Genomic DNA, 15,573 nt, shown 5'->3' on the forward strand with positions numbered 1-15,573 from the left:
CCTTTACTTCATGAGCATCAACGCCACCAGCACACTGGCACTAATTTGCTGTGTGCCCTGGCAAGTCTGGGCCTCAGTGTTCCCATCTGTAGAGGGGGTGGGGGCCAGGCAGGGAGCTGGACCGGATGGTCTCCGTGGCTCCCCGGTGCCAGAGGAGATTCCCAGGGCCCCTCAGTGTCTGTTCTCTCCCACACGCTTTGCTCTCAGCATCAGACTCTCCCTCCTGCCCATACCTTCCCTGAGCAGCCCCGGTGGCGGGAAGGAGACCAGTGATTATCAAGAACAATATCACCACGTGCCAGGCCCCGCGTGGCAATTTACACATTCCCACTCATTTATCCCCCCACAACCCTGCACAGTGGGTGATGCCATGATCTCCATTTTACAGCTGAGGAAACTGGGTGCCAAGTAGCCAAGCCCCTTGCCCAAGGTCACCCAGTGGCAGAGCGGGGCATCAAGTGCGGGCAGCCCGGTTCCTGAGCTGATGCTGCACCACAGGGGGCTCAGACCTCCTGACACGGCCGTGAGGTCCTGGGGCTGACGTGCCCCGTCTCCTCTTCGTCTCTGCCCTTGTGCTTTCCTCTGCCTGGAGTGCTATCCCTGCCCCAGACTGGCAAAAAGGTCACCTCCTCCAGGAAGCCTTCCCACTCTCTGTCTGGGCTTCCACTTCCCTGTGAACGTTTACTCCGTGAATCCGCATCATTTGCACCCTGTCATGCCGGCAGGCTGTGACCTCCTTGATGGTCTTCCGCATCCTCGGACAGAGCACGGTGCCTGGTATAGCCCAGTAAGTGGCTGTTGAGTCAAGAAGTAAGTGAATGAATGTTTGAAGGAATGCAGGGGGTGGGGGGTGGCTATTCGCTGCCCCCGGGCCTGTGCCCAGGAAGCCCCCTAAATTTGCCCATTCCTGGCATCTCTGAGATTATTCTCCCACCAAGGGACTTAACCTGGTAAAGAAGACATCGGGTTGCTATAGCAACTGATTTTTTCCGGCAGAGCAAACATTTCCACAGAAATCCCATGTGCGATACCCTCTCCTCCACACCACGCCCACATCCCCAGTGCCACCGAGCCCAGAGCCAGCCCTTGTCCCCCCACCCCTGCGGCCTTTCGCTGGGTTTCTCAAAGCCACCCTATTCAAAGCTGTACCAAACTGAGCCGGCCTCAGCTGACAACCTCCCTGGGCAAGGAAGGAGCACCCCAGCCCCAGGCCACCAGCACTGAGGAGTCAAGCCTGGCCATCCTCAGAAAGGGCCACCTTGCCTCAGACAGGGGCCTGGGCTTCCCCACCGTCTCCCCTCCCCAGGTCCCCGGAGCCAGGGTGCCTCCCAGGCCTCACTTGACAGAAGCTAGGAAGGGGCATCTGGAAAAGTGCCAGGTCTCAGGCCAGGGAGGGACAAGCGGGGGGAAAAAAGACACCTGCCGGCAGAAGCTCAGAGAGATCCAGTGACTTCCCACAGGGCACACAGCTAAGGCATGGCAGGGACAGGATCTGAACCCTGGTCTCTCTGGTGACAAGGCCCAATCTCTACCCACTACCCTGCTAGGTTGGCCTCTGCCTCCCCTGCACAGAAACGGGGGACAGATGGACCCTTCAGACACAGAGCACTGATGGGCCAAGGGTACGCCCCGTGGGGCCCTGCACTTGCCGTAAGTGGACTGAAGAGCTTGTCCACCCTCTTGACGATCAGACCATCAGAGAGGTGAAGCGGCTTTGCCCAAACACCCAAGGGCTGGCCCGGGAAGTAGGGGTCAGATCTGCCCCCTACCGTCTGGGGCCACCTGCCATCTGCCCACACCCCTGGACTCCCGGTGCCAGCTGTCCTGGTGGAGGTGATCGAGGGGGAGGGAGTGGGGCAGGTGGAGGAGGGTGGGTGGAGGGGTAGGAGCCCAGGCCGGCCCAGGGACAAGCTGCCAGGAGAACCCCCTCGTGCAGGCAGAAGGGCCCAGGCTGCTGGGCAGGCTCCTTCCGAAGGGAAATCGGGGACATTGGGACCCTGAGGACGGGAGAAGCAGTTGAGCAGGGATGTAGGGCCGGCCAGAGAGAAGGTGAATCCCAGTTCCACCCTTACCACAAGTGATTTTGAACTTGGGACAGTAATTTACTTGGGACAGCTATGTATTCTCTCTGAACCTCAGTTTTCTCACCTGTAAAATGGGGATAATGCTAACAACCTCCTGGCTTGTTATAAGGATGCATTCAAGGGATGTTCAGAAGACGGTTGTTCTTTTTCTCTGTGTTTTACGTCCCGTGGAGCACCCAAGCTTCTCTGCTGCTCTCACCTGTTGGGATCCCCTGCACTTGGCACATGGTAGGGCAGAGATCAGAGTTCATTCAGGCTGTTGTGTGTTCTGTTACTGGGGCACTGTTCTCTTGCCTGCTCACCAGGGAGCTCAATGACAGCGGAGCCCTGTCCCCCTGCTCTTCCCTCACTCCCCCAGCTCCGCACCGTGCTGGCGTGTGGCAGGTATGTGACGCATGTCTGTCCAGTGGAATTTATTGGGGACCAACCATAGGCTCCGCTCAGAGCCACTCCCTCCAGAGTGGCAGGGAGGCCAGCGCCCTTCACCCCATCTTATAGACATGAAGACAAAGGCTCAGAAATGTCGGGGAGGTTGTTCACTCTCAGAGTCGGTTGGCGAGCGCTGTGTCCCGATTTGTCCTCTGACTCCTGACCCCGTGCGATTTCCATTCCCTGGCCTTCAGGAGAGAAGGTGACAGAGGGAGGGGAGCCAGCCAGACCCTCACTGCCCTGCGTTGCCAGTTACCACCTTTTGCTTCCCAGCCCCAGCTCTGCCCTCGCTGTGGGCTTTGCCGCGGTGCTGGACGCAGCACAGTCGCCTTGCAGGAATAGGACCAGGGGTGGGGTGGCACCGATGGGAACACAGGGGCCCCCTAGCCTGGCTCTGTGCAGCCAGCAGGGACCAGCTGTCAAGCTCATCACCTCACGCCCAGTCTGCAACAGGGGCAGCTGGCCCTGCCATCCCAGAGCCCCTCAGTGCCCCCACCCGACCCCAGGAGCTCTCCCAGCCCAGCACCTCCGATGCTCGCCTCCCTCCCCGTGATCTGTGGATCTGCGGTGTTCTGCCGCCCACACAGAGTCTGTCTCCCAAGCTGCCTCTGTGGCTCTTGTCTCCATGGCAACACGCACCACCCCCGCGCAGGACCGCTGCGCTCAGCTACCCTGCGGCCTGTGCCCTCCTCTCTGGCTGCCCATTTAGGTTGAGGGGCCCCCCACGTACCTGCTCAGGCCAAGACCCAGTGCTCACTCGTGCACCTGCTGCCTCCCCCGCAGGCCAGAGTGATGTGTGTGTGAGCACCTCTGGGCGTGTATGCACCTCTGGGCGGGGCTGTGCGCGGTGCGTGTGTGTGCACCAGCCAGCTCTGGTCTGTGGAGAGCCTGAGGGCCCACCAGCAATGTCTACTTTCGTGTTGTGTGTGTGTCCCCGGCATGGGTGTGTGTCTGTCCAGGTCAGCATGTTGTCTGTGTGTCTGTGCTTGTGTCTCTGGCAGAGGCTGAGGAGGGGCAGGTCTGTCCATTGGTGTGGAACACACCTCTCAGTGCACTTCCCCAACTCTGGACCCAGCTCTGGCCCATTCCCTCAGGAAGGTCAGGGCCCAGCAGTGGCTGGCAGGGGGCCCCACTGGCCATCTGTGCTGTGCTCTCCCCCAGGGCCAACAGGCAATCCACGGACACGGCATGCTGGTCTTTGGCCCTTGGAATCCACATCCCTGTCCCCTGAGGCACCACCTGATTCCATTTTCCTGAAAATAAAATAGAGGCCGTGGAAAGGCCACGGTTGTGCATCAGCAAAGAAAGCTGGCTGTGCGAGCTTACACAGACACAGTGTCTCTGAGCCTCAGTTTCCCTGTCCGTTTGTGATTTCTTATGGACTTTCTGGTTCTGACTACCCAGAATTCCATCAAATGACAATTATCAAAACACTCAGTTCTCTTGCCACAGAGCATTTCCCCTCTTTATGACAGCCCTTGTGGCTCATACATGATCTCCAGCGGATGAGGCGGGAGAGGAAGCACAAAGGAGGGAAGTCACCCGGAGGCAGGGGTCAGCCCCACCAGCCTTTCTGCCACCTGCGCGCTGCAGGGCTCAGCCCACAGGCTGCAGGGCCAGAACGGCCACCGCCCTCAGCAGATGCTAGGGCTGGGGTGACCAAGGGCACCAGCCAGCTGCGCTGGGAGGCCCCTCCTCACCCCTGCTGCCGACTGGAGCCATAAATCAAAGTGGGGGGATGCCAGAAGAAAAAGAAGAAAGGCAGAGCAGTCACGCTCACCCCCCACCCCCAGGCTGGTGAGTAATAATGCACGGAGTCTCCAGATCAAGGACGTCATGGGGGGACGGGCAAGGCTCAGACTCAGGGCAGTGTGGGAACCAGAGGCCTCCGATCAGGAGGTGTGAAGGGGTTGGGGGTGCCTGGGGTCGACAGGTACAGGGTCAGATTGGGGGAACAAGGCGCCTGGGCTCCGAGCCGGTGGCAGAGCGTGCTTTGCCTACATGCACTGCTCACGGGGTCGCTCACTGAAGTGCACATCTGGTCCAGCAGGTCCCGGGCAGGGGCCCAGCTTCTGTGTTTCTAACAAGCTCCCAGATACCGCTGCTGCCGCTGGTCTGGGACGGCACTTTGAGTCCCACCACTGTGGGCTGAGACGTCCCACACTCCGGGTTTGAACCTGGATCGGCCCCTAATTAGCTGTGGGTGGGCAAGTGAGTGCCAGCTCACCCTGCCTTAGTTTCCTCACTTGTAAAATGGGGATGGTGATAGGACTGCTGCAGGGAGGTGGCCATGGGGGCTCAAGGGTGAATCTGTGTGGATATGTGTCAGAGCGCTCGATCGTGCCTGGTGAGCCTTAGTCTACAGTCCTGGGCTGACCTGTGCTTTTCGCTGCGGGCAACAGGCTGTTGAGTTTTAAGTGGGAAGTGACCTGACAAAAGTCTTGTTTAGGAGACTTTCTCAGGGTAGTGTTGGGAAATGAGTGGGAGGCGGAGGGCAAGCCCAGGACCGGGCTGAGTCAGGCGTGTTACAGGAGGGGAGGCGGTGGGGACGAGGGAGGAAGCAGGGAGCTTGGAGCAGGGCAGGACGGAAGGAGACGGATTTCTGAGTAGATCTAAGCAGAGTGTGCCCAGGAAAGCCTGAAGTCAGCAGCCATGCACTAGGCGGGGAAGCTTCCGGGCCAGGCTGGGGGCACCCACCTGACGTGCCCCAGCGCAGCTCACTGTGTGCCCTGCTCAGCCTCACCCCCCCCACCCCCGCCCACAGGCTCTCAGCCCCCAGCTCAGCCTGCAAAGGGCTCCACTCAGCTTCCTCGGAGGGGCGTTGGTGAGAGGGCTCGTGCCCCCATGAGTGTGGGGGCCTGGGGGCCTGTGTTTGGGGAGAGGAGAGAAAAAGAAAAGCCATTGAGTTCCTCAGGTAGAGACTAGAAGGAAAGAATAAGGGACCTCAATTTAATGAATGACCTTATTCTTTAAAATTTCCCCAGGTGCCGACTGCTCACCCATCATTCATAGGCAAACAAAGCCTTGACCCCGCCCTCCCAGATCCCAGGGTGGGGTAAGGAGACCACACACACACACACACACACACACACACACACACACACACACGTAACGAGTGCCACAGAATGTGGATCCTTGGAGGTCCCGGTACAATCCCCTGGGATCCTGTTACCGTTCAGATTCTGGTCCAGTAGGTCTGGGAGGGTCCTGCGAGTCTGCATTTCTTTCCTTTTTATAAGTTTATTTATTTATTATGAGAGACAGTGAGAGAGAACACACGGGGGAGGGGCAGAGACAGAGGGAGAGAAAGGATCCCAAGCAAGCTCTTCCCAATCAGTGCAGAGCCTGACGTGGGGCTCGATCCCACAGCCAGTGAGATCATGACCTGAGCCAAAATCAAGAGTCGGACACTCAATGGACTGAGCCACCCAGGCGCCCTAGAGACTCTGAATTTCTAATGGGATCCCAGAAGGTGCCCGTGCTATTGAGTGTTCACAGAAAAAAAATTTTTTTGAAAGAGAGAGACAGGGAGACAGTGCGAGCAGGGGAGGGACAGAGAGAGAGACACAGAATCCCAAGTAGGCTCCAGGCTCCGAGCTGTCAGCACAGAGCCCAACGTGGGGCTCGAACCCACGGACCATGAGATCATGACCTGAGCCTAAGTCAGAGGTTTAACCAACTGAGCCACCCAGGTGCCCCAAGGAAGACTTAATTTCTAGAAAATTCCATCCCCTTCTGCCTGTATGGACTTTGAGCTGAGTTTGGACTTAGAGCTGGACTTTGAGCCCAGTTCACAAGCAAGCTTATTATGTGGAAAATGGCACATCATCCTTCTTGGAGGGGCACGCTTTCCCACCCTGAGAGGACCTGGTATACGTATGTCTCCCTCCCTCAGGTCCCCATCAAAGGGGATGGTCACAGAGATCTGTGCTCACTGCTCCCACCTGTTAAGAGGAAAGCCACCATGCAAATGGGAACAGTCCCTTACATCAGAAAATGTGTCCTTTGTGGGGTCCCTGAGTCGGTTCAGTGTCCGACTCTTGATTTTAGTTCAGGTCATGATCTCACGGTTCGTGAGTTCGAGCCCCACATCAGAGCCGACAGCTCGGAACCTGCTTGGGATTTTCTCTCTCCCTCTCTCTCTGCCCCTCCCCACTTGCTCTGTCTCTCTGTGTCTCAAAAGAAATAGATAAACTTTATTTCTTTTTAAAAATTTTTAATATTTATTTTTGAGAAGAAAGAGACAGAGTGTGAGCAAGGTAGGGGCAGAGCGAGAGGGAGACACAGAATCCGAAGCAGGCTCCAGGCTCTGAGCGGTCAGCACAGAGCCTGATGCGGGGCTTGAAGTCACAAGCTGTGAGATCATGACCTGAAATGAAGTTGGATGCCTAACCGACTGAGCCAGCCAGGCGCCCCTGAAAATAAATAAATAAACTTAAGAAAAGAAAGAAAGAAAATGCCTCCTTTGCTACTTCAGTTGCAGTGAGGGCCTCCACCCCACCGTGCCCCCGCAGTCCCTGGAATGACTTTCTAAATGACGGACCGTTTGCGGCAGAAGAGCCGAAGATGAACATCGTATTCCAGGGATTTCTTAACCATCTGTTAGCAGGTCACTTCTCGGACTAGAGAACGTGGAGAAGACACCGACTCACCAGCCCCAGGATCGCGGTGCCGGAAGAACATGCCCGCCTACCTCTGTTCAGCCTGCCCCCCACTCAACATCTCCCTCCTCGCTGGCATTTCTCGGCTCAGTGAACTATTTGATAATTATTAATCATACCGCAGAGCCCTGCTCAGCGGGATATTATGAAGCTATGCTTACAAATGACAGGTGCGGAAATTCGGTGGCATTACGGAGAATGCTTAGCATATGTCAAGCGAAAAAAGTGATATGCAAAGTGAAATCATTGTGTAAACATGCGTATGGAGGGGGAAAAGGAGGAAAGATATTAATAAAAGCAGCATTGACTCCATTTGGGTGGTGCAGCAGGCAGAATTCTGGAAGACAGCTGCCTGGTGGTTTCACCTGCCCTGGACACCATGACCTTGACTCCAGCTATCCGGAAGAGCCAGCCCGTGAAGAGATCTACCTGTAGCAACACCTGCAGGGGGTTCATACGGAATAACTGAATCCAAACTCCAGAGGGAAGTGTGGGTAGGATTTACACACCAGTTACCTTGGCCATGAATATCCACAACGCATCAAGAATATATAATGCAGCGGTGCTTGGGTGGCTCAGTAGGTTAAGCATTCGACTTCGGCTCAGGTCATAATCTCACAGTCCGTGGGTTCGAGCCCCGCGTCGGGCTCTGTGCTGACAGCTAGCTCAGAGCCTGGAGCCTGCCTCAGATTCTGTGTCTCCCTCTCTCTCTGCCCCTCCCCTGCTCATGCTGTCTCTCTCGGTCTCTCAAAAAATAAATTAAAAAAAAACCCATAAAATTAAACAAAGAATATATAATGCAGCTAATTTTGTTGCGAATCCCTGCTTTTCCCTTCAGAACAATTAAAGACAACGGCAGCCAGTGGGGTGAAGCCAGTATTTCCTGTTCCATCTGCAGCCTGTTCTTACCGCCCACATGTAGCCAAGCCTTCCTGCGGGTTGCATCTTCCTGAGGGCACGGGGCCCAACAGCCCCTAAGATCCTCCGTTGTGGATTCAGGAAGGACGCCCCGCTGGACCCCCGGCAGCACATAGCGTGGGGAGTAGAAGGCGGGCTGGAGTCTACAGCTCCCACTGGCCAACACCGTGTGACCCACAGTGGGAGCTGGGACCGTGGGGGACCCTTTATTCACACTTTCCGTAACGCTGTATCTCTTTTATAGCGTGAATTGGTATTGACTAAATCAAACAAAGTAATAGAGAAACACCTGTTTCGGGCACACTTGTTCAACCAGAAAGAAATCTACCTAACTATGCGATGCTGTCGGGGGTCGGTCTACCCAGGACCAGATCCTGTTCTGTCACTTCTGAGCAGTAGTCTTGGCGGAAGTCAGTAGACCTCTTGGTGCCCCGGGTCCCTCATCTGTAAAATAGGGAAAATAATAGTAAATACTTCAAAGGGCTGTTGTGGGGACTGCATGAACTCATACATGTAAAGCTCTCAAAACGGCTCCCAGAACATGGCCAAATGCTACCGACACATTAGCTCTTGCTCCTGTTGACCAGACTCAGAAGAGAAACTTGGCCAAATGCCTTGGGCAAATCCAGATGCCTCCTCTCTTCAGCCCGTCCCTGGTTTCTCCACGGCGAAGCAATTCCTGTGTCTTCTGGGTTCCTTTCACACATTTTCTGGTGTCCTCTCACCACTGCTGGGACAGCGTCCCTCCCTCTGTGGCTCTGCCCGGTAGCACCGTCTGCCTGCCCCGGCAGGAGGGCGCCGGGCGGGCAGGAAGCGCGTCCATCCCCGGCCCAGGGCACTAGCTGACTGCAGCCGGAGCCCGGCCCTGGACTCTTGGTGTCAGTGACGGCATGACCGAGTGCCTGCTTCCCCGTCCCCCACCCACCCCCACCCAGAACCACTAGGTCCTCAACAATCGTATTTGAATGGGACTGACTGTATTCTGGAAGTCTCTGACTCCACCTTCTCACTGATTCGGTGTTGTGGAGACCCCCGAAGGCTACGGGCTTTTCCTCCCGAATCCTGAAGGCTAAGTAAGGGGTCCTTCCTGCCCTCCCCGGTCAACTAAGTGCCTGGCAGGGCTGCCCCACCCACCCCAAGAGGCCCCCAAGTAGTTGGAAGAGATGTTTCGTGTTCAGGTTACACACTGCCCGGATACCCACTGCCTACCTTTCTGGAAACATCTCGGGTCTCTCTCTGGTGCATTGTTCTCCCGAGTGATAACTGTGGAAACCCACTCTTTGTCTCTGGCAATAACAACCCAGTTCACAGGACTCCAGATGGAAAATTCGCAGGGACCCCAGGTGTCTCTGAGCTGGGAGGCGGGGAAACAACACGCCAGATTGTGCCTTGGGTACCAGAACCGAACCTGGAGGCCACTGGCCTTAATTACAGCTGGCGCGTCCAGCGTCCGGGAGCCCCCCGCAATTGCTATGTGGGGCTCCCCGCAAAGGAGCGAAGACGTGCTCCATTCCATCGTGCAAACAATATTAACGCTGCGTACCAAAGGTCTTTCTGGCCAAGATAAAGTTGGATTTCTGTTACTCACCAAGGGCCCCTTTTCCAGATGCAGAGGGCTGGACGGTTTTAGTGTAACATCTGACTGCAGGTTTCGGGGCGCAGACAGCCCATGGGGGTGTATGTAATAAGCATCAGGGCTTTCTCCGGCGGCTCTGAGGCTAAGCTCATTATCCAAGGAACAAATGGAATATGAAGGCTGCCCCAGGGCCGCCAGAGCCCATTGAGAAATGTGCAACGTGAGTGCAAGGTGCAGCTGTGCAGAGCGGAAACGCAGACTCGGCGACAGCAGAGGGAAGGCTGGCTCTCCACCCTCAGCTCCTGCTAAGTGGCTCGCTCTGCAGGTTCCCGCCAGCCCATGCTCCCGCCACCCGCCGTCTCCCATCGCCCGGTGCGCAGCCCGGAAACGCAGTGCCTTGCCGACGGAATTTCCAAAGGGCACCCCCCACCCCCATCACGCAGAACCATTCTCATTGAGAAGCAAGAGGTTCAGTGCCTTCTAACTCCTGATGGGAATGATCGCCCGGCGGCTTCCTGTGTTCCTCACCTTTACTCCTTAAATGAGCAAGAACGAGCTGACATCTTTCTGAATTCACACACCTCAAATCTGATCAGTGTTCTCTTACGACCTTCTAATCGATGCTGACTTTCCCGAACATTCTCCTGCCTCCTGTGTTCTCTCTCCCAAAGCCAGACCTTTGGAGTCAGACCTCCTGGCTCCCTTCCATGGGTTCTCCATCCTGGCTGCACACAAGGGTCTCCCTAGGGCCTTCTGAAACTACTACGCCCCCCACCACCTCCTGCACCACCCTAGACCAACTCAGAAGACCTGAGAGTCCAGCCTGGGCCTCGACCCCCTTAGAGGGGTTCGCTGCGCCTCCTCACCCACCCCCGTGCCAGATCAGGGAGATCCCACCTCGCTGGCTTTTCTCAGCTGTGTGGCCCCTCCCTCCCACCCCGGCCACCTCCTTGAGACCACCTGCACTTGTGCCTCAGTGAGGATACTCTATGACTCTCTAACTGGTCCCCACCACCCCCCAGACATACCCTCTGGTTTTCCTGAATTTACTGCCGGGATGATTTTTCTCAAATGGCTCACAAATCTTGTCACTGCCTCCCCTGCCCTCCCCTCCCTCCCCTTCCTTATTTTCTAGGCCTGCACTGTGACCGGCGCCGTTCTCGGTGGAGAGAGAGCTGTAGGTCTGGAGAATAGTCTCTGCTTTCGTGGAGATCATAGTCATGTTTGCCCAGGGGAAATGTTAACCATCACACTCTGCCAGTAACTGTTTAATAACAGCTGCGACTCGTACCTGGAGGAAGTAAATGAGAATGTCTCCCCTGCTGAAAACATCCCGGTGATTTCTGGAGTCCAGGACTCCCGGCTGAGGGTTAAAGTTCAACTGTCCCCACTGTCACTGCGTGCCTTGAGGGCCAGCTCACCAAACAAATCCTTCAAGTACATCATGTTCTCATGTCTCCAGCCTCACTCTGCTGCCTGGACTTCTTTCCTCTACTTCACCTACCTCTCTCCTCCTCTAATGCTGATGTCACCGCCTCCAGGGAGCCTTCCCTGATATGCCCAGCATAGATTAGGGGTCTATTCCGTGCTCCCAGACCTTTTTCTGCCTTCCATTGTCATTGCACGTTTGCTATCACAGCACGGACGTCTGTTACGCATTAGGCATATGCCACGGCCCCTGACCCCCAAATGGACTGGGAATCCCCCAGAATAGGACAGAGTCTTTTCACCGTAAGTGAATGAATGCAAAATAAAGCTAACAGAATCTGGTTGGCGGGAGAACACTGAGAAAGTTTAGGGAAAGGAAAAGACTTATTTATTCATTTACTTATTTATCTTTAAGACTTCACTAAAATTCTAGAGATTGAGAGAATGGGCCTCCCGGCTGCTGCCTCTCTTAGGAATGCTATCTAGAGCCGATCCCTGTCAGCCTCCTACCAGGATATGGAGAAGTTAACCCAGCAGGAGAGAGTAGAATTTATAATCTAATATTTGGGACGAATCATCTTCCTCCAAGTTGTATTTATGAGAAGTAAACAGGGTGATTAAAAATCACATCCAGTGCAAATACTTTGGAAGCCTGGCCCCCTGGTTTCAGAGCCTTGTGAATGGAAAGAAAGCCCTAGAACAGAGGTCCGTCCTCTGTTCACAACCCCAACATGTCACAACCCCAACATGGAGGTAATGACTGTCGGGGTTAAACAAATGCTAAATGACATTCACGAAATTCCATCCTAAAGCAAATAAGGGAGCACACTTCTTTTTTTAAAATTTTTTTTAATGTTTATTATTTATTTTTGGGAGACAGAGAATGAGCAGGGGAGGGGCAGAGAGAGGGAGACACAGAATCTGAAACAGGCTCCAGACTCTGAGTTGTCAGCACAGAGCCCAACACAGGGCTCGAACCCACGAACCGAGAGATCATGACCCGAGCTGACGTCGGACACTCAACCGACCGAGCCACCCAGGTGCCCCCACTTCTTTTTTATTTAAGTTTATTTATTTTGAGAGTGAGAGCACGAGTGGGGGAGGGGTCGAGGGGGCGGGGGAGGGAGAGAGAGAGAATCAAGGGCAGGCTCTGCACACAAACTGTGAGATCATGACCTGAGCGGAAGTCAGACGCTCAGTCACTGAGCCAGGCAGGCGCCCCAGTGAGCACACTCCGTTTTGCAAATTACCCAAGTTTAACCGCAGGAGTTGCTTACAGCTAGGGACACCTGTTGCCTTAAGCACCTGGCGGGTAAATCACCTAATCCCTGGTTTTGTCTCTTTGACACCGGAGATGCTGGGGGCAGAATTAGCCTTTCCTAAGAACAGCCCATGGAGGTCTGTCCCACAAGGAGCTCAGGGTAGCTGGGGGCTCAACGGTGCACACTGCATCTCAGTGACCAGAGAGGGTGCAGGCAGGAGGTGACGCTGACCGGGGACTTATCGGCCCGCTCACCCCTCTGAATCCCAGGCCAACCTGGGACCTTCGGGATCATGCAGCTCCACCCTAGACCTGATGAGGACAATGTCAAAACACAGCTTCTTGGGGTGCCTGGGTGGCTCAGTTGGTTAAGCGTCCGACTTCATCTCAGGTCATGATCTCACGGTTTGTGGGTTCGAGACCCATGTTGGACTCTTGAGCCTGGAGCCTGTTTCAGATTCTGTCTCTCCTTCTCTCTCTGCCCCTCCCCTGCTCATACTCTGTTTCACTGTGTCTTGCAAAAATAAGCAAAATGTTAAAAAAACAAAACATGGTTTCTTTACATTGATGAGACCATGGATAATGTGCTATATTTTTTAATGTCTTTAATTTTTATTTTGAGAGAGAGAGAGAGAGAGAGGCAGAAAGCAAGCAGGGAAGGGGCAGAGAGAGAGGGAGACACAGAGTCTGAAGCAAGCTCCAGGCTCCGAGCTGTCAGCACAGAGCCCGACACGCGGGGCTCGAACCCATGAACCTTGAGATCATGACCTGAGCCGAAGTCGGACACTTACCTGACTGAGCCACCCAGGGGCCCCTGTGCTGTATTTTAAACCGAGGTGGTTATATGGTACCTGGCGTGAGCGTGAGTTGGCTTCTGGCACTCACCCTGCTTTAGGCTGCCAGGAGCAGAGGAGAGAAATCCAGCCAGAAGGCATGCGCCCGGCTTCAAGTTCCTGCACTAGTCTGGGCTCCTGTCCAAACCCTGTCCCTCCCTCTGCAGCCCCTTCCTCTGCTGTCCAGTGGGCCTGACACCATCCCTGACCCCAAAGAATTCTGATGAGTCCCAAAGACACAATGTTTGTGGGAGGTAAAGATTATAGAACCAAACTGGCATCTACAGGTCAAAGGGATATGAGCAGCATGGCCAAGGTCACAGAGGCTCCTGGAAGGACACAGGGTATCCGAGAGCCACTGAGTGAAGGGCTTTAAGCCTTGGCCTGTGTCCAGCTGCAGAACACAATGGAAAGGGCACAGTTGGGGGACCAGGCAATGTGGGCATGAGCCTTGGCTCCGTCCCCTCAGGAGAGGGCAAACAGCTGGGTCTCAGTTTCCTCATCTGTGACATGGAGAGAAGAATTGCTGACTTCCTGGGGTCACGTCCAAGTGAAATGAGGGAACGCATGTGGAATGCCGCCCTCTGGGGGCAGCGTGCAAACGTCCCATCTGTCTCTGTCCCAGAGATGGATGTGAGGCTACCGGAAGGGCAGCCTGAGGCCGAGGTGGGGGGCTTGACCACACGCCCGCCTCCCACGCCACAAACTTGATGGTCATCGTCTTCTGGGAGATTCAGCTGCTCCCCGCACTGCTCCCCGCCCCCCGCCAGGTGGCTGCTCCAGTCTATTTCTCATCGGACTGATTCAGGAGATGCTGAGAATTGGTCGCCATGGTTTCTTTATCTTCTCTTGACAGAGAACAAATTAACTGGGTTTAGGAATCATCCTTTTCCTGATGTCCCTGACCAGTAGCATAGGTGACGGTCACATTTCCTGTCAGCGTCCAGGCCGCACCCCGGCCTTCTGCATCTCAACCTGCGCATTAATGAGCCCCCAGGTGATCTGGGCGCTCCCTGAAGGTCAAGGAGCCTGGTCCGGATATCTCTGAGGGGCCTGCTTCCCACCCCCCCACCACCGCCACCTGGGGTCTGCTTGCAGGGGGCAGACCTAGCACAGAATGGTGCCCTGTGCCCGGAGCCTGGAGCTCCCCCTCACCCCCGCCTTGCTCTCCTGCCACCGCTTCCTGGAGGCCCAGGCTCCGTCCTCTCCTCTGCCCTCACCTCCTCCTCACCGGCAGCTGAGTGTGAACAGGTGTGTAATCGGACAGGTAACAGAAGGTAAAGAGTGGACGCCAGCTGTGGATGGGCATGCTGGGAAATACCAGGAAGGTTCAAAGAGCTGTCATCTGGGGTCCTTGGAACCTGCTGAGGACTGGGGGTGGCCCGGGTCCAGGTTTCCCGGAGATGGCATTTCAGGGACCCCGCATAACCCTCGGGCGGATAACGCAGCAGTGAGCAACAGTGTGCTGAGCCCATCTGCTGGCCGCGTGGGGCTCTGGGGCCTGGTGGCTCGGGGCAGCGCACCACGGCACCCACGTGTGTGTGTGTGTGTGTGTGTGTGCAAGAGGAGACCGTGGCTGATAAGAGCAAGGAGCCAGGCAGAGGCCGTCCCTGGGAGCTCATCCCCCCAAATTTGGCAATGACACCAGAGCTTTGTGCTGCTGTAGGCAGAAAAGCCCTTGCCCTGATAAAGTTGTGACAGAGGCATATCTTCTATCTCCCGTACTGTATCAGTTTCCTGGTGCCACAAACGGGGGCGGGGTGGGGGAGCTCTAACACTACAGCGCTGTGTCGTCTCCGTTTCTGGAGGCTGGAGGTTCAAGACGCCCCACGCTTCGCCCTCACATGGCATTCCCCCTGCGTGCACGTCTCTGTCCAAGTTCCCCTTCATGCAAGGACGCCAGTCAGACTGGAATAGGGCCCTGTGTCCCCACTGGGGCTTGCTGTACCCCTTCCCTCCCCGGTGAGTCACCCTGAGTGTCCTAATCTCTTCTTAGAAGGACACCAGTCGGATTGGATTAGGACCCGCCCCAAGGCCTCATTTGAATTTAATCACCCCTTCAAAGGCCCTGCCTCCAAATACGGTCGCCTTCAGTGGTGCTGGGATTAGGGTTTCAACATGCACATTTCGGGGTACAATTCAGCTCGTAACAAACCTCAACATATATTCGGGGGGGGGATACAGTTCATAACACACACCACGTGGCATAGTTTCGTTTATCCTTCAGGCCTCAAGCATTTTTCTCAGCTCCTGCTCTGTGCCAGGCACTGTTTCAGGAGCTGGAGACACAAAGAGAAGCCAGGAACCACAGCTCTGTCCTTCCGGGAGCCCCCAGGCCCCAGCAGGGTGTGCGCCAGGCCAGGTAACGCAAGTAGGGGCTTCA

At 55.6% G+C, this 15,573-nt stretch overlaps 1 long non-coding RNA gene across 1 annotated transcript; it reads left to right on the plus strand.

Annotated features, from left to right (window-relative positions):
• Positions 1 to 4,063: 4,063 nt before the first annotated feature.
• Positions 4,064 to 8,378, plus strand: LOC115289210. Its single transcript, XR_003907470.1, has 2 exons — positions 4,064 to 4,310; positions 8,013 to 8,378. It is a non-coding gene; the product is annotated as an uncharacterized LOC115289210 (long non-coding RNA).
• Positions 8,379 to 15,573: the final 7,195 nt, after the last annotated feature.

This window comes from Suricata suricatta, chromosome 4 (assembly GCF_006229205.1).
Source record: "Suricata suricatta isolate VVHF042 chromosome 4, meerkat_22Aug2017_6uvM2_HiC, whole genome shotgun sequence".
NCBI classification, from domain to species: Eukaryota; Metazoa; Chordata; class Mammalia; order Carnivora; family Herpestidae; genus Suricata; species Suricata suricatta.